Raw genomic sequence first — 18,049 nt, 5'->3', positions numbered from 1 at the left:
AGTCGGCTCTTCGTATCAGGTGGCCAAAGTATTGAAACTTCAGCTTCGGCATCAGTCCTTCCAATGAATAGGGTTGATTTCCTTTAGGATTGACTGGTTTGATATCCTTGCTGTCCACAGGACCCTCAAGAGTCTTCTCCAGCACCACAGTTGGAAAGCATTAGGAAGAAAGATTTTCAACTGTGTGTTGGGGAACACAGAGAAGTCATATTAAGTATACGAAGAGGAGATCTGACTATGAAAAGCCTTAAAAACAATTCTTGGGAGTTAGGACTAAAAGCTGAAAGTGAAAAGAAAGAAGCCATTATAGGACTTTACAGAGAAACATGATAAAAATCATCTTTTAGGAAAATTGACCTGGCAACAGTATAAAAGATGAATCAGAAAGAGCAGAGAATAAAAGAATGTAGATTAACTAGAAGACTGCCAGTAATTGGATGTACACTTAAGAGATGACAACTGTAAGGGGGGAAAATGAGGAGATTGAGATTCTCCCAAAGAGAACATGGCAGAAAATTTCCTCACTGAAAGCCCTTGGTTGCAAGTAACTGAAACTGGCTTAAACAACAAGGAAAAGTATGGACTCCATTGCTGGATATCAAAGGAAGTGCACCCTTTCGGAGGAACTTAATCCAGTTTCCTTAACTCCATTTCCTCGAGAATCATTGACTCAGCACTCATCCACATGTTGGATTCACTCTCAAAGTGATGTTAACATAATGACCTCCTTTCCAGATGTCACATCCATACACGAATATATCCTGAGAAAAAGCAGGAGAAAGAAAAAAAAGATAATCGCTTCTGAAAGTTCTCCTGGAAGAGTAAGAAAGAATTTCCCCAGAATCCCCAACGAATCTGTCCTTGAATCTCAGGAAACTGAACTGGTTTATATGACGATTGCTAATGCATTTGGGCAAGAGGAAAAAATTCTCCTTAGATCATTCTGGTGCATTCCTGGACTTGGGGCATGGCAACCCACTCCAGTATTCTTAGTTAAAGAATCCCATGGACAGAGGAGCCTGGCAAACTACAGTCCATGGGATGGCAAAGAGTTGGACACAACTGAAGTGACAGCATGCATGCACACATGTGGGCTACCTGGGAGAAGATTAGCTGATGGGTTAATCAAATGGACAGTCAGCAATGATCCTGGGGCCTAGGGAAAATATCAGAGCTGGAAACAGAAATGTAACTGTCACCCTTATAGAAGGGAATGAGCTCACCAAGAGAGTAAGTATAAAAAAGGAAATATGACAATTTTTGTTCTCATATTAGAGAAAGGAAAAAAGAGATACTAGTGGATCTAAAAGAAAAAAAAGAGCCGTCAGATCAAAGGAGTAGTAAATGCAGTATAATCATCAGGAAGAAAATGTCAAATGGTCCAAAGAGATATGAAGAGGAGGGCTGATAAAGCCAGGTTTGGGGCTAGAGAGGTATGAGAAGTATATGAGGAAGTCATTTAAATATTCATGAACAATTTCCAAAGAGTATCTAAGGCTGAATTCAAGTTCTCAGTGTAAATTTGCAATAGGTCAGGTAAGTTGGGTTTCTCTCACAAACCAGTACGACTTCTGCACAAACAACAGCAACAAAAGGATGATTCCATCATGGGGGATGTGTTATTGGGTTTGGGAAAAGATAAGTAGTGAGAGAGTTTAGAGTCCTGATAAAGCAATATTAGGGAAGGGCTTCCCAGGTGGTGCTAGTGATAAAGAACCCACCTGCCAATGCAGGAGGTATAAGAGACTCAGGTTCAATTCCTGGGTCAGGAAGATCCCCTTGAGAAGGGCAAGGCAAGCAAGCAATCACTCAGTCGTGTCCGACTCTTTGCAATCCCGTGGACTGTAGTCTACCAGGCTTCTCTGTCCATGGGCATGGCAACCCACTCCAGTCTTCTCGCCTGGAGAATTCCATGGGCAGAGGAGCCTAGTGGCCTACAGTCCAAAGGGTCGCAAAGAGTCAGACACAACTGAAGTGACAGCACGAACTCACGCGAGGCGATATTAAATAGTTGACCATGGAACTTAAAGTGGAAAGGGCATTGTAGGCCAAAGGGTGCTGATGGACAGATTTCCCTTGTTTATCAGGTGACACAGACAGCATTTGGGTTCCATTTAATTGAATTTGCACTCTAACAGAGTAGACTTGCTAGCTTTGTGTTTTACTTTGAGTTACCGTGAAAATACAGCTTGAATAAGAACCTGGGTCCAGGTAGTTTTTTCAGAGGCAAGTCTAGAAAGAAGAGAGGGTCCCAGGAGTAAGACAGGGAAGTGATTAAAAACCCATAGCTTATTGTTACTGATTTCATCCAGCTTTAGCAGACAGTTCAGTATAGATACCAACATCCCACCTCAAGCTTCAGTGGTGCTGTCTAAGTTTCTAACCCAAATCTTTCTCTGAAGCCCAGCAACAGAGCTGAAATGGCAAAGGTGTTGACAAACCTGGGGCAACCCTCGGCCAGTGGGAAGTGGGACTGGATCAGTCAATGCCACTGGGTCAGTCAGGGTCTGTTGCACCAGTTGGCTACCAATGTAGGCAACTGATTTGATCCCTAGGTTGGGAAAAGATCCCCTGGAGGAGGGCATGGCAATCCATTCCAGTATTCTTGCCTGGAGAATCCCATGGACAGAAGAGCCTGGTGGGCTACAGTTCATAGGGTCGCAAAGAGTCAGACATGAATGAAGTGACATGCAGGTAGGCAACTGAGACTCAGCTCATCTGGTTAACGCACAAAAATTGTGTGGAAGGCCCTCAAGTACCCCATCACGTTGCACTCTGATAGAGGATTGCCTCCAGGTGTTCACTCCCTGCCGTTCAGGCTACACCTGCGCTGGTGATTCAGAGAAAGCCCCGAGGCAGAAAAGCAGAGTCACAACTTCAGGTTCTGGTAAGAGGTTGGCCAACGCAGACCACAGTCCAGCACAGCTGCTCTGAGATCAGTCACCGAGGGAGCTGTGACACAGGCATCACACGCAGCTGCCACTCTGGGGTGGGGTTTCTTACCCGCATCACTGGTGACATTTTGGACCACTGAGAATTCTTTGCTATGGGGGCTTCCCTGTGCATTGTAAGATGTTTAGCAGCATCCTTGGCCTTTCCTCCTTAGATACCAGTTGCCCCCTGCCCAGTTGTTACAACTTAAAATGCCTCTAGACATTGCTAAATGTCCCTAAGGAGGCAAAATCCCCTTTTGTGGAGAACCAGTGTGCAACACTGTAATTTTGGGCAAGTTTCTTCACTTCTCTAAATCTCAGTTTCTCATCTGTAAATTGAGAGTAATAGAGGACCAACCTCAGGGGCCCTGTGTGTGCATGTGCTCAGTTCCGTCTGTCGTTTCTGACTGTTTGTGACCCTGTGGACCATAATCCACCAGGCTCCTCTGTCTGTGGGATTCTCCAGGTAAGAATACTGGAGTGTTCCGGGGAAGGATTAAATGACATGGAGAACGTTCATTACAGAGCAGAGTACCTGCTACACAGTACATGTTAACAACAACAATAATGCAGAAAACTTCTGTACTTGACATTAGTGAATTTTTATAGCTAGAATTCAAGGTTTATTTTCCCCTTCTCCGATTAAAAATAATGATAACAAAATACTTATTCCTAATATCTGTTTCTGCAAATGAAACAAAGGCTGAATTTCAGTGTGAGTATATCAGTAAAAAGTCAACATCAATCACTTTTGATCTTCTTTCATTACCAAACACCAATTAATGCTCCTAAGTTAACATGACTATGTGTCATTTGTTGGAGCTAAGTGAAAGCAGGATATAAAGGAAATAACTCTGCTTAAGATGTGACCAGTCCAAGTTCCATGAATGAAACAGGGCACTCAAAGCCAGTGCACTGGGACAACCCAGAGGGATGGGATGGGGAGGGTGGTGGGAGAGGGATTCAGGATGGGGGACACATGTATACCCATAGCTGATTCATGTCAATGTATGGCAAAACCCACCACAATATTGTAAAGTAATTAGCCTCCAATTGGAATAAATAAATTAATTTTTTAAGAAAGAAGTGAATAGAAAATTAGAATATCCTATTCAAGAATCACGGAGAAGGCAATGGCACCCCACTCCAGTACTCTTGCCTGGAAAATCCCATGGACGGAGAAGCCTGGTAGGCTGCCATCTATGGGGTCGCACAGAGTCAGACATGACTGAAGCGACTTAGCAGCAGCAGCAGCATTCAAGAATCATCTTGCAGTGTTTACACCTCAGTATTTTGCAAAATACAGATGTAAAATGTACATTTACTGAAATAAATTTTTTTAACATAGTCAGCAACCTCAGGCTTAAAGGCATGAATATTTCAGGTTTATTAGCATAAACTGAATACCAGCATGCAAACACTGAAATGAATTTATGGAAATTGTTAATGATTCATTACATAGAATAATTAGATTTTTGTATGATCTGAGCAAATGCATTAGCAAAAACAATTATGCACTGATACAATGAAAAACCGCTCTCAGGGAAAAAGCCATTAGTGTAATAAAAAGGACATTTTGCAGGGGCTCCTCCTGTACTTTTTTTGACTCAGTCCCAAACAGCTGTTGCCATCTGCCAGGGAGAGCCCTTGGCAGATATATTTGACCAACTTATGCTAAACCCTTCTCTGTTGAAAATGCCTACCCCAAAACTCTCAGAGGCCCAAGATCTTTGAGAAGGAGCGAACGAATACCCAACGCGCTGACTTATCTCATTCTAAAGGATTGTAAGAGAAAAATGAAACAACGTTAAGAATGAAAAGTATATTCATGGGAAATTGCTTGTGGTTTCTGAGTCTGTCTCTCTCAAACTTTTAGCGGGTGTGTCTTTTTGCCCACAGTGGACTCACTGTTCAAACTTGTTGCTTCATCTTGTAACTCCTTCTTTTCTTTTCTTTTATAGGTTATTACAAAATATTGAGTATAGTTCCCTGTGCTATACAGTAAGTCCTTGTTGATTATCTATTTTATATATAGTAGTGTGTATTTTTAAAACCCAAGCTGCTAATTTGTCCTTCCCCAACCCTTTCTCCTTTGGTAACTCTTTGTTTTCTACGTCTGTGGGTCTATTTCTGTTTTTTCCATAAGTTCATTTGTATCATTTTTATTTCACATGTAAGTGATATTATCTGATATGTCTTTGTCTGGCCTACTTCACTTGGCATGAAAATCTCTGGGTGCATTCATGTTGCTGCAAATGGCATTATTTCATCCTTTTTTATGGCTGAATAATATTCTATTGTATATATACACCACATCTTCTGATCTACCCCTTTGTTGATGATATTTAGGTTGTTTCCAGTGTTGGTTATTGTATATAGTGCTGCAGTAAACATTGGGGTGCACATATCTTTTCAAGTTATGGTTTTCTCTGAATATATCCCCAGGAGTGGGATTGCTGAATCATATGGTAGCTCTATTTTTAGTTTTTTTAGTAGCAGTTTTCTCGCTGTATGCTGCCACCCTGTTTGCTTAATCTATACACTGAGTACATCATGAGAAATGCCAGCCTGGATCAGTTACAAGCTGGAGTCAAGATAGGTGGGAGAAACATCAACAATCTCAGATATGTGGATGATACCACCCTAATGGCAGAAAGCGAAGAGGAACTAAAGAGCCTCTTGATGAGGGTGAAAGAGTAGAGTAAGAGAGCAGGCTTAAAACTAAATATTAAAAAAACTAAGATCATGCCATCTGGCCCCATTACTGCATGACAAATAGATGGGGGAAAGGTGGAAGTAGTGACAGATTTCCTCTTCTTGGGCTCTAAAATCACTGCTGTTGGTGACTGCAGCCATGAAATCAGAAGATGCTTGCTTCTTGGCAGGAAAGCTATGACAAACCTAGATGGTGTGTTAAAAAGCAGAGACATTACACTGCCAACAAAGATCCATATAGTCAAGGTTATGGTCTTCCCAGTGGTCATGTATGATTGTGACAGCTGGACTGTAAAGAAGGCGGAGCACTGAAGAATTGATGCCTTTGACCTGTGGTGCTGGAGAAGACTCCTGAGAGTCCCTTGGACAGCAAGGAGATCAAACCAGTCAATCTTAAGAGAAATCAACCCTGAATACTCATTGCAAGGACTGATGCTGAAGTTGAAACTGCAGTATTTTGGTCATCTAATGCTTGCAGCTGACTCATTGGAAAGGTCCCTGATGCTGGGAAAGATTGAGGGCAAGAGAAGAGGGCATGAGAGGTTGAGATGGCTGGATGGCATCACCAGTGCAATGGACATGAAATTGGGCAAACTTCGGGAGATGGTGAGGGACAGAGAGGCCTGGCGTGCTGCAGTCCATGGGGTCACAAAGAGTCAGACAGGACTGGATGACTAAACAATATGTTTTCTAGTAGTAGTTTGTAACCACTTTTTAACGTGACTTCAAACTCTTAAAGTGCTGGCATCTAAAGATTGTCATATTTATAATCTGGAGCCCTGGCACAGAGCACTCAATAGATAATGAATGAGTGAATGAATTAATAAAAATGTCAGTTAGTCCAACTCATCATGACTGGTGGAACAGGCCCTAACATCAGTTAAGAACTTAAAATATCTAAGTGTTCACAGGGATATCTCTGTAAGTACTATACCTCAGAACCACCCAGCCTTCCTATCATGGCTTAGCCTTCCTAGAATAGATACAGTCTGGGGCAGCAGGAAATGAGGCAATCATGTGTAGACACTGAATGCTCAGAGCCCTGTGACATGAACGAGATCTACGCCCCTCCATCCCTGCCCAGAAAAGAAGTTAGGCGATCTTCCAGATCACTGAAACAGACAAAGATGTCTGCCAGGAATTGCCAGTTAACTCAGGCTAAGTAGGTTTTTTTTTTTTTTTTTTTTTTTTCTGCTCAAATTAATAGTATAATTGCTTTAATTCTCCATTTCTCTATTCATGTGCAGACATAGCTTCAGATGAAATAATTTGAGGTGGCAAGTCCTGGGGGAATAAAAGGGAAGGAGCCCAGAGACAAAGGAGGAACTTTCAAAACTAGCTCAGCTGTGTCACAGAAGAGGCTGAGTGCATCCAGGTGGCAGTCTGGAAATTATGAAGTGAAACTGGATCTACATAAATGATTAGGAAATGCTTTTTTGAGTTGTACAAGTAAGAATTATAGCGATTTTCATACTGTGAACCATTTGATTTTACCTGAATCTATCAACATTTCAAAAGTAAATCCCTGTGTCAGTTCTTTCTGTCTGACTGCAAGGAACCTTTCCTGTAAGAATTCAATCTGAAAGGCTGCAAACAGTGGTAAAGATAAGAAAAAAACTAAACTTAAATAATTCTACTGTCTTCCAGAAAGTAACTCTGAATAATAAAAAAATCAAATTAAGTACAGTAGAGTCTCACATTGATGTCATCTTGGAAGTTGGCTCTGAGACTGTGCTAGAGATGGACAAGTATTTTAACGAGAGTTCTGGGTTTTCGTTACCAATCTCAGTTATATTTCATCAAGATAATGCTCCCTCTACTGCCTTGGTAGTGTTGATAACCAGTCACGAACTGCAGATTATGAACAAGCACAGCATAGTTTAAAATCTGACAGAAAAATAAGCAGGCACCATATAAATTACAATGAGATAATCTGTGAGAAAGCTTTGTGAACCGCAGCACACCATGCAAATCTGAGTTATTATGGCATGGAAGGCTCACTGGAGTATTTTTTTTTCTCTTAATAAAATGATGTGACTAATTAGAAGGACAAAACCTCATTAAATTGTTTAACCTGATTTTCCTTTTTAATTATTGGAAGCTTATCTACTTTCTTAGCAGATTTCTTTTCTGAATGGAGATCTCTCCCTGCTGTGATTAGATTTCACAGAGACCATGAGATACATCACCTCTGGAACTGTTTGAGTCAAAGGAATATAGGATTAGTCTACCTGTGTTCATTTTAATTCACCGTGGAGACCGTAGACCAGGAAAAAAGTGAATGAGAGAAAAGTAAATCCAGATTACTGACTCTTGAACCCAGGTAGTTCAAATTATGGCTAAGATCTCCTTGCTTGAGATTCTATTCCTGGGCCTTGAAAAGAATTCACAGACATACTCTGAGTCAGATTTGGGGCATAACATGAAATGACTGTTATTGTCAGCTAAATGATCTGAAAAAAAAATTTTTTTTTTCCTGAAGCCTCAATCATTTATTTTCCAGACCTAATGGCTTTAAAATGATTTGTGAAAAAATAAAATAAAATGATTTGTGAAGCTGACATATATTTTAAAGCAAAATACATAAATGTTCATGCATTTAAAAAATAGACTTAAGGAATCATAAGACCTTGGTGAATAACATTATAAACCAAATAGTAATTTTCTTTGTTTTAATTTTCTTTTTCATTCTTTAGGACATTTTTTTTTTCTCTTCAAAGTTTGCTACTCTGAGAGGGAAAAGTATGCTTTTAAATGTCTCATCAGATTAAATAAGTTTTAATGGGAAATTCTTTTGAAAAATTTGTCCAAATACTTTTGAATTCTCTCACCAGTTTTTTTTTTTTTTTTAATGAACCTGTCCCCAATTGACCTATATTAAAACACTCATAAAAATAGATATTTTAAAGATGTTTTAACAAAAATATTTCATCCTAAGAAGAGATAATCAGCCATTACCTTGCTATTTATTTTCTTTTCCTTCACTGTGCCCTGGGCCTTACATTGCTTCTTAAATTGCTTCTTGATGCCTCTATTGCTACTCTGAGTCCCAGCTAGGAGATACTGATACTTGGAACACATTATGATACAGTTTGCAGCAATGCTGTTTTACTAGAGTTCAGTTTTTCTAAGACCTAGTTCAAATTCAGTTCAAATAACAGCTCATGGGCTAATCAAATTCTCTTAACTAAAATTTTGTAGAATTAATATTCTGTAAAATGACTGGTCTCTTATCATACATTTAAATTGCTTTGTTCAGAAATTTGGGTCACGATATTGGTCTGGTAAAGTATACTTGGGAATATCTATTTTTATTCTTACCAGTTTCACTTTCTTTTAGATTTTGAAGAAAATAAACAGGAAAATTAAAAAAAAAAACTCATGCACAACAAAGGAAACTATTAGCAAGGTGAAAAGACAGCCTTCAGAATGGGAGAAAATAATAGCAAATGAAGCAACTGACAAACAACTAATCTCAAAAATATACAAGCAACTCCTACAGCTCAACTCCAGAAAAATAAAGGACCCAATCAAAAAATGGGCCAAAGAACTAAATAGACATTTCTCCAAGGAAGACATACAGATGGCTAACAAACACATGAAAAGATGCTCAACATCACTTATTATCAGAGAAATGCAAATCAAAACCACTATGAGGTACCATTTCACGCCAGTCAGAATGGCTGCGATCCAAAAGTCTACAAGCATGCTGGAGAGGGTGTGGAGGAAAGGGAACCCTCTTACACTGTTGGTGGGAATGGAAACTAGTACAGCCACTATGGAGAACAGTGTGGAGATTCCTTAAAAAACTGGAAATAGAACTACCTTATGATCCAGCAATCCCACTGCTGGGCATACACACTGAGGAAACCAGAAGGGAAAGAGACACGTGTACCCCAATGTTCATCGCAGCACTGTTTATAATAGCCAGGACATGGAAGCAACCTAGATGCCCATCAGCAGATGAATGGATAAGAAAGCTGTGGTACATATACACAATGGAGTATTACTCAGCCATTAAAAAGTATACATTTGAATCAGTTCTAATGAGATGGATGAAACTGGAACCTATTATACAGAGTGAAGTAAGCCAGAAAGAAAAACACCAATACAGTATACTAATGCATATATATGGAATTTAGAAAGATGGTGACAATAACCCTGTGTACGAGACAGCAAAAGAGACACTGATGTATAGATCAGTCTTATGGACTCTGTGGGAGAGGGAGAGAGAGAGGGTGGGGAGATTTGGGAGAATGGCATTGAAACATGTATAATATCATGTATGAAACGAGTCGCCAATCCAGGTTCAATGCACGATACTGGATGCTTGGGGCTGGTGCACTGGGACGACCCAGAGGGAGGGTATGGGGAGGGAGGAGGGTTCAGGATGGGGAACACAGGTATACCTGTGGCGGATTCATTTCGATATTTGGCAAAACTAATACAATATTGTAAAGTTTAAAAATAAAATAAAATTAAAAAAAAAACCCTGAACTATCATCTGAGGATCCAAATGTTAAACCCCTAGTTACTGTTTCTAAGTTAACTGGAACAAATAAACAAGAAGGAAAGATAAAAAAAAAAAAAACTCACTGTCATGTTGACTCTGATGCTACTGTTCCCTATATGTGGCATCTTAAAAAAAAAAAAAAAAAAGATGATACAAATGCACTTATTTACAAAATAGAAACAGACTCACAAACGTAGAAAACAAACTTACAGTTACCAAAAGGGAAAGGAGGCAAGGGGGAATAAATTTGGGGTTTGGTATTAACAGATACACATCACTATATATATAAAGTAGATAACCAACAAGGATCTACTGTAAAGTACAAAAAACTATATTCAATACCTTATAATAACCTAAAATGAAAAAGAATCTGAATCACTTTGCTATACACTTGAAGCTAACACAACATTGTAAATCAGCTATACTTCAAAAATTTTAAAATAAAATTAAATAAGAAATAAAATACTTTAAACCATACTTAATAAAAAAAGTTTACTCAAATATGTCTAAACATGTGGATGTTATATGTTACTACAAGAGGAAATAGTATGGGAAAATTACATTTCCAAATGATTCTGAATGATCACATATGAACACACATCTATGACTTTTCCCCAAAGCCTAACCAAGAGCCTATAGTAGGCTGAGGTCCTAAAATTAAATTATGTTAATAAGTGCAAGGGATTAGAATGAGATCTTCCAGTCACACTGATTTAAACCTAAGTGCAGTCTGACAATGGATTCTATTCTTGCACTCAAAATTCAGACAATGTGTTTAAAAATCAAATAAAAATAGTGTTTAGAATCATATAGTCATTACCATGCGTGATCCACATCAGACATGGTTTTCCTTTCCATAGATAATCAAGAGTTGGACATGTATTCTATTTATCAAGAGTTGGACATGTATTCTATTTTTGACCATATTTCTGATCCAGTTAAGTTGGTCATAATAGAGGAAAATTCAATTAATGCTTTTCAAGGCTTAGCCCTTTTTCTTTAATGGATTATCAATGCTTGGGTAACAGCTGAATGAGGAAGGGGCCTTAGATACTACTGTCCTAATGAGAGGAAGGAAATACATTCTATCAAATGTTCAGATGTACCTATTCTTAGGTTTTATTCTAACTAATTCAGTAACATTAAAAATTAATCTTTTCCACTCTTTAGAAAAGTGAAAATTTTAGATGGGAGATTAGAGAAAAGATTTATGTACGTATTTAATTATTTATGTCTATAAATGCTCCTACAGTTATAAATCAGTGCGCACAGAGCTTGGTGCTTTGTGATAGTGAAGAAGAGGTTTTGGAAATCTGCATGGGGTGCTGTAAAGCATAGGTATTACCCAACATCTTTATGGTAAGCAGTTTCCTAGGGCAAAGGGAAGCCATTCTTCTAAGGGTGGGTACTGTATTTCACAGATTTTTGCTACAGCCAGTTTCATAATTTATTGCACCAGCTTTGTTCCTAACACACCAAATATTTCCCACCCTCCTTGCTAAGCAACCCCCACAGACTGAGAAAGAAATAATCAAGGGACATATGTCTCTTCTTTGATTTCATCTGCTCCTCACCTGCCTGCTTCCCCAGCTCACCTCCTTTCTGAAGACCACTTACTACTGACACCTAACTACCAGTATCCTTTATGACCTCAGAAAGACCCCATGGCAAAGCAGAGGGCTCTCAGAAGTACAGACAGGTCTGAGAACCTAGAATATGGCCTTCACCTACTGAGCTTCAGGAAACCCCCATATACACCATGATCACAGCTTAACTCCCAGGGGTTCCATGATAGTATTTTATCCTTCTGAAAATCTTTTCAGGATTTAAGTGAATTTCTCACAGGTAAGTAAAGAAATTGACATTGGGGTAACCAACTGGGGACTAGAAACCAGAAGTAGGTTTGGATTAGGAAGATTCCAGCTACTGACAGGAGCCAAACTGAAATCTCAACTGTTCTAAGAAAATGATGAAAAAAGAAAGGTCATCTAGATGAATGATTTGTGAGCATGAAGTAGGTGCTCTCTTTATTGGCACACAGACACTTGTATCATGCTTTCTCTTTCTCTCTTCCTCCACTTTCCTCTTTAGGAGTGAAGACTGAGGAGGAAAAGGCAGAGATCAAGTGGCGAAGGGGCAGAGTCTGGGACTCCACACGAAAATGCTAAGGTTTCAGGTCTCCAGCAGTCAACTTCCTGTGTTTCAGTCATCTTACCTCCCAACATACTTCTCTTATTTTCTATAAGGCTGAATGAACTGGAACACTCTCTGGAGGAGCTTTGCTTATTTCACAGATTCTCTCTATTAACAGAAAACCACTTCATCATCATCAAAGAAAGAAGTCACCAAATGATTATGCTATGATTCTTCTTAATTTAAATGTTGTCAGTTTCTAGCAGGTATTGCAACACCTCCTCCAGTTGCCTCCCTGGATTTCATCTGCTTTCTTTGTAGTAGTTGCTGTTGTTCATCAGACCACAGGAAGATCATCCTCCATATTCATGATCCAAAGAAAAAAATAACTGATGGCCTATTTATAGCTGACAATTGTTGCCCTGTAGAAGAATGAGGAGGGAGGGTTTCTTAGGCCAAGGCCCTGCATCCAAGCAGGAGAGGACGGTATGTCAGTGATTCCAAGGCGGCACTGCTCTATCTCTAATTACCCTGATTCATCAGCTGTTAATTCTGTCAGGAATTTTTGACAGAAAACCAACACATCAGAGACAAAACTGAAGGCATTAATTCTGGTCTTTTAAGCCTAAGAATATTAACATAGCAACCAATCTGATGGAGGGGATCAGGCTGAGGGGGAGGGGATGACACCACAGCTGCACAATTGCCTGTTGTAATCACTGCCGTTATCTTCTGTGCTTTATATTCAACAGTTCTCTGATAGTTCTCTGTGCTGATCACTGCACATTGATTTGGAGAAGAAGAAATGAGTTTCTGAACACATAAGGCCTTTCTGGTATACTTAGAACAATTCACTTCCCTTTTTTTCTTTTCTGATGCATTTTCTGACTTCAAAGATCACGTGACTCGCTTATTTTTAACTTTTTTTTTAACATAATTTATCAGGCCGGACGTTGGATGGGGTAAAGCATGCAAAATAAAATTTAAATTGAATTAGAAATGAATTTTGTCTTAATAAGAGCCCCATTCAAAGTTCACATTTAAATGTTCTGAGATGGTGTGTGGGATATTTATGTGAATCATCCTACTCAGACATCTAAAAGGGACAGGAGGGCGGAGATTATGTTAAAAAGGCAGCACTTTGACTCCAACGTGAGGCTCTATAGCTGGAAGCCTCAATGTTCTCCAACAGGAGATTTCAGGTTGTCAGCAAGCGCTGCTGACTGTCACTCATACCCCCCTGGCATTTCTGTCCCTGGCTGCAGACACGGGAAATGTATGTTTTAATGAGGGTGACTGGGGTGCTCATTGTCCATGGAGAGGGCCCGAGAGCAAGGAGCACCTTGTCTCGAGGGCAGCGGCACATAGAGCCCAGCCCTCCGTCCAATATGACTGAGCTTAAAAAGAGCACCCTACGTGCTAAATTCTCTCCTCTGAGATGATGAAAGCTAGCTCGCATTGTTGAGTGCTAAGAGTACCAGGCATAACTTCAGACCCTTGACTTAAGAAGCTAATTTAGTCCTGAAACAACCCTGAGAGGTAGGTTTTAATATTAGCCCCATTTTAGAGATGCGGAACCTGAGGCTTAGGAAGATACAATTACTAACCCAAACTCCCTGAGCCAGAAAGAAGTGACAATGAGATTCTAACTTATGCTCCTAACCAGGCGTAACCATCGCTGCTCTGGACTCTTCCCCAGCTGTCTCCCAACATGCTGCCATTGTGCTGAGCAGGAGTTCGTGTCTCGAGAGATGACCCCAGGATCTGTTGTCAGACAACCTGCATCCACACACCTGCGATGCCTCTTTCTAGAGCGTGTCCAGGGTGTGGGGCTGTTCCCCACCCCTTGCCAGTAGCATGGGGGAAATTAGAGTTATTGCAAAGGACTGCTGGAAGAATTAAATTCCTTTTCCAATTTGATAGTGGCTCAATTAATGGTTATTGAGTCTGATTCTTTAATTCTATGAAGAAAAATATATTTGTATATTTTATATAGCTTCTCATTACATAGCAATCAGATACCAGCTCAGAGTTCATCTCTCATTGTAACTTGATAAAGCCTCAGCTTATCTTTGAGAACATAATTCTCCACTTTATTCTTATCTGTACATGGAGAACCATACACTTGCCCAGGCATTGGTTCCACATTTAGAGCTCACTTTCTCAGTAAAACGTTCCCACACATGTCAGGAAGATGCAAGCACTTGGCTCAGAGCCCCACCAGAGGAACTCAGTGACATGTTATTGAACCGAATCTCAGGCTTGTCAGTGAACTCTGCCCAAGCTTGTATTTACACACACCCATTTCCTGACGTGACCTCTTTGACCACGCAGGGTTCCTGCTCTTGATTGTTTGCACCTCCTCCCAACTTGCAGCCCACAGAACTTCACTGTCCCCACCTCAAGAAGGAGAAGACGTTGCTAGCAGTGTTAGCTGGGGTGAGAAGATAAGTTGCACCGGGTGACAGAGAGACCAAGAGCCAAGGAGCAAGAGGAGATGCAGAATACAAGGATGACTTTGGCTTCCTGAAGATGATGAACTGGCTAAGATGGGATGGAGTGAGCGGTGCCCATGTGCTGTGAGATAGAGGGATCATGAGAATACTCCCAGCCTTTGTGCCAACGGAAAGGTCTGCACAGAACTGTAGATCTCAGGACCTTTGCACAAGTTCTGTGGAAATCCCTTCACTGCAGGCTATGCAGCCAGTGTCTTCTCCCTAGGTGCCTTCTATGACTTCTTTATTGAAAGCAGTCATTATCACCCCCATGATATTGTGTCATCTTTGTAGCACCTTATCATGGTCTGAAACTAAAGTGTTTATTGAGTTACTTGTTTTCTGATTTGTCTTCCTCTTCTAGAGTCCAAACTTCTTACTACGGCCTTCCCAATGTCTAGAATGACTCAGTGCATATTTATACAATGAATGAGTTTTACCACTGACTTTTCATCCCCTTTAAAGCTATTAATTTCCTTTATTTTAGGAGATCTCCACTCAGATATCCCATTTTTATTTAAAACCAAGCCTCAAAATTGAGCTATAAATCCTCCTTTCAGTCACCAAAGAGCCAAGATACGTTCTGTCTCACAGCTTTTGCTTGTTGTTCCCTGCCTGCAACCTCCTCGCTGCTTTTCTTCCCACAGAAAATGCTCTGCTCTGAGGATGGTTGTCTTTGATTTTCATCAAATTCAATGCTATTTCTCAGAAAGAGCTTCCCTAATCACCATGATCAAAAAGTCTGTCATTATTTTCTGTCAGAACAACCTGGATTTTTTTCTTTTTCCATATTAGTTTCAGATGCACGACATAATGAATCGATATATGTATATATTGTGAAATGATCCCAGTAAGTCTAGTTAACAATCATTACAGTCTGGTTACAAATTTTTTGTAACAAAAGGTGCAAACTTCCAGTTATAAAATAAATAAATCCTGGGGATGTAATGTACAACATGATAATTATAGTTAATAATATTGTATTGGATATTTGAAAGTCTCTTAAAAGAATAGGTCTTAAAAGTTCTCATCACAAGAAAAAAATTGATTTCTTTTATTTTTGTTTTGTTTATCAATTGTTTATTTATTTGTTTGTTTATCTATGTCCCTTCCTGGGCTTCAAGTTTTACCAGGGCAGAAACTGTAAATATTTCATTTTATAATGCATGCTTAAAATATAGCACAATGCCTCGAACAGAGTGGGTACTAGGCCAATTGTTGAATGTATGAATAATCTTAAGTCTGTCCACTTTTGAATTAGAAGGCAAATCTTACTTCCAAATTTACTAATACTTGAACCCCTTACCTCTTTTAATGTCTACATAGACTATTTCTTTGCAAAAGTGAAAAGTGAAGTCACTCAGTCGTGTTCGACTCTTTGCAACCCCATGGACTGTAGCCTACCAGGCTCCTCAGTCCATGGAATTTTCCAGGCAAGAGTACTGGAGTGGGTTGCCATTTAAAGGACAAGTTAAAATTCTACTTTGTCCATGGAACTTCACTAAATTACTCTAGCTGCTGTCACCTTTCCCTCTGCCAGACTCATTGGTTTAATTTATAAAGTGGTGCTCAGGTCTGTAAGGGATAGAAAGATACATCGGATATGGTTCCTGATCTCAAAGAGATTTAAATATTTATCACACACTTTTCGACTTCAGTGTAATGCATATGTGTCGAATGAATAAATAGATGAGCTTAATTATAGCTTTGTTGACCTCTTAAATCATTTTTCATGATACTGAACACAAAGACAGCTTCTTCCCGTAATTTTTGTAGGAAGGCTCAAGAAAGATCATACTTACAGAAGAATTGAGAAAGTGGCCCATTTGCAATGAAGAATCAGTGCTGGGAAATAAAGTAGCTTTCTAGCATCTCCTAAGTCCTATTTATACCTTTTTAATTCATTATATTTAAATGAACTTCCCGAATACCACACCCTCATGTGCCAAGTGCCAAGTCACTTCAGTTGTGTCCAACTCTTTGCGATCCCATGGACTCTAGCCCACCAGGCTCCTCTGTCCATGGGATTCTCCAGGCAAGAATACTGGAATGGGTTGCCATGCCCTCCTCCAGGGGATCTACCCAACCCAGCCACACCCTCATATTTAAATATAAACTTGAAAACATTTTCCAAGCCAAAGGTAAAGGTTTTTAATTATTAATAGTTTTCCTATGAAATGACTTCCTCTCATTAGTGTCTTAACCTTTTATCTCCCCCTGGTTTCTCAGGTCATATATGGTAGCACTGTATTTGTGCCCCACCAATTTGGAACCAAATTTGAAATCAAATCCAGATTTTTTTCCCCTTTCTTCATCCATTACATCCAATTCTTGAAGAAAGTTTTCTGTCTGTAGCATTAAAAAAACTAGCTAAAATGTGCATGTGTGCACATTCAGTCATGTCCAACTCTTTGTGACCCCATAGACTGTAGCCCGCCAGGCTCCTCTGTCCTTGGAATTTTCCAAGCAAGAATATTGGAATGGTTTGCCATTTCCTCCTCCAGGGGATCTTCTCGACCCAAAGATCAAACCCTTTTCTCTTAAGTCTCCTGCACTGGCAGATGGCTTCTTTACCACCAGCGCCTCCTGGGAGGCTCTAAAATGTGGGAAATGCAGTCCGTCTATTGGCTACTTTGTCTATGTGAGGCTCCACCCAGGGGTAAAAGACTTTCCTCTGCATTTGATTAATGGAGTGGTTGTTTCGGTAGCGTCTTGGCGGGATTGTTGGGCTACCAATTTTCTTTAACGTTTCTCAGGTGTTTTTCTTTCCAGTGTCATTTTTTTTAATCGCTTTCAACTGCAGGCTGCTTAAGTGACCTCTCCTCCTAGTTTCTCCTTTCTGCCCCACACGTCTCAGCCACAGGGATCAAATTCCAGTATCCTATCTGCCTGTAATTTCCAGATTACTCCTCCTCACTAGCTCATCAATTCAAACTTCCAAAGAACAGACCTTGGGAAGCTCATCGTTAGTCCTCACCTCCTATAATGTCCTAGTGATATTTTCTACTTAACTAAAACCAACCCATTTGTTACCCTCTGCTGTCCACTCAGTGTTCATCACCTCCTTAAATGCTTCTTCAAGGCCTGTCAGTTCCCCCCACCAGTACAGCCTTAGTCATAGCTGCCCTCACATCTCTCCTCCACTTGGACAAGGCCTCCCTGACCCTCTTCCACCACCACCTTCTGCAGAATAAACGTGAACAACTCTGCAAACTTACTTTCTGAGACATAAATCAGGTTATGTCATTCCCCTGCTGTAA

At 40.0% G+C, this 18,049-nt stretch overlaps 2 long non-coding RNA genes across 3 annotated transcripts in view; one reads left to right on the top strand and one right to left on the bottom strand.

Annotated features, from left to right (window-relative positions):
• Positions 1-11,809, bottom strand: part of LOC112449521 (uncharacterized) — a 60,277-nt gene extending 48,468 nt beyond the window's left edge. Inside the window, exons 1-2 of the long non-coding RNA XR_003038082.2 lie at positions 11,736-11,809; positions 10,245-10,286 (exon numbers count right to left, since the gene is read on the bottom strand). This is a non-coding gene — a long non-coding RNA (uncharacterized lncRNA). The remainder of the gene's footprint in view (positions 1-10,244; positions 10,287-11,735) is intronic.
• A 24-nt stretch (positions 11,810-11,833) lies between these two features.
• LOC112449522 (uncharacterized) lies at positions 11,834-15,123 on the top strand. 2 transcript variants are annotated; one of them, XR_009490511.1, is made up of 3 exons: positions 11,834-12,006; positions 12,253-12,560; positions 14,629-15,123. It is a non-coding gene; the product is annotated as an uncharacterized lncRNA (long non-coding RNA). The 2 variants fall into 2 exon arrangements; XR_003038084.2 differs by lacking the exon at positions 12,253-12,560.
• Positions 15,124-18,049: the final 2,926 nt, after the last annotated feature.

The sequence above is a fragment of the Bos taurus genome, chromosome 14, assembly GCF_002263795.3.
Source record: "Bos taurus isolate L1 Dominette 01449 registration number 42190680 breed Hereford chromosome 14, ARS-UCD2.0, whole genome shotgun sequence".
NCBI lineage: Eukaryota > Metazoa > Chordata > Mammalia > Artiodactyla > Bovidae > Bos > Bos taurus.
Note: the sequence above shows the minus strand (reverse complement) of the source record. Positions and strands in the feature narration are given on the sequence as shown.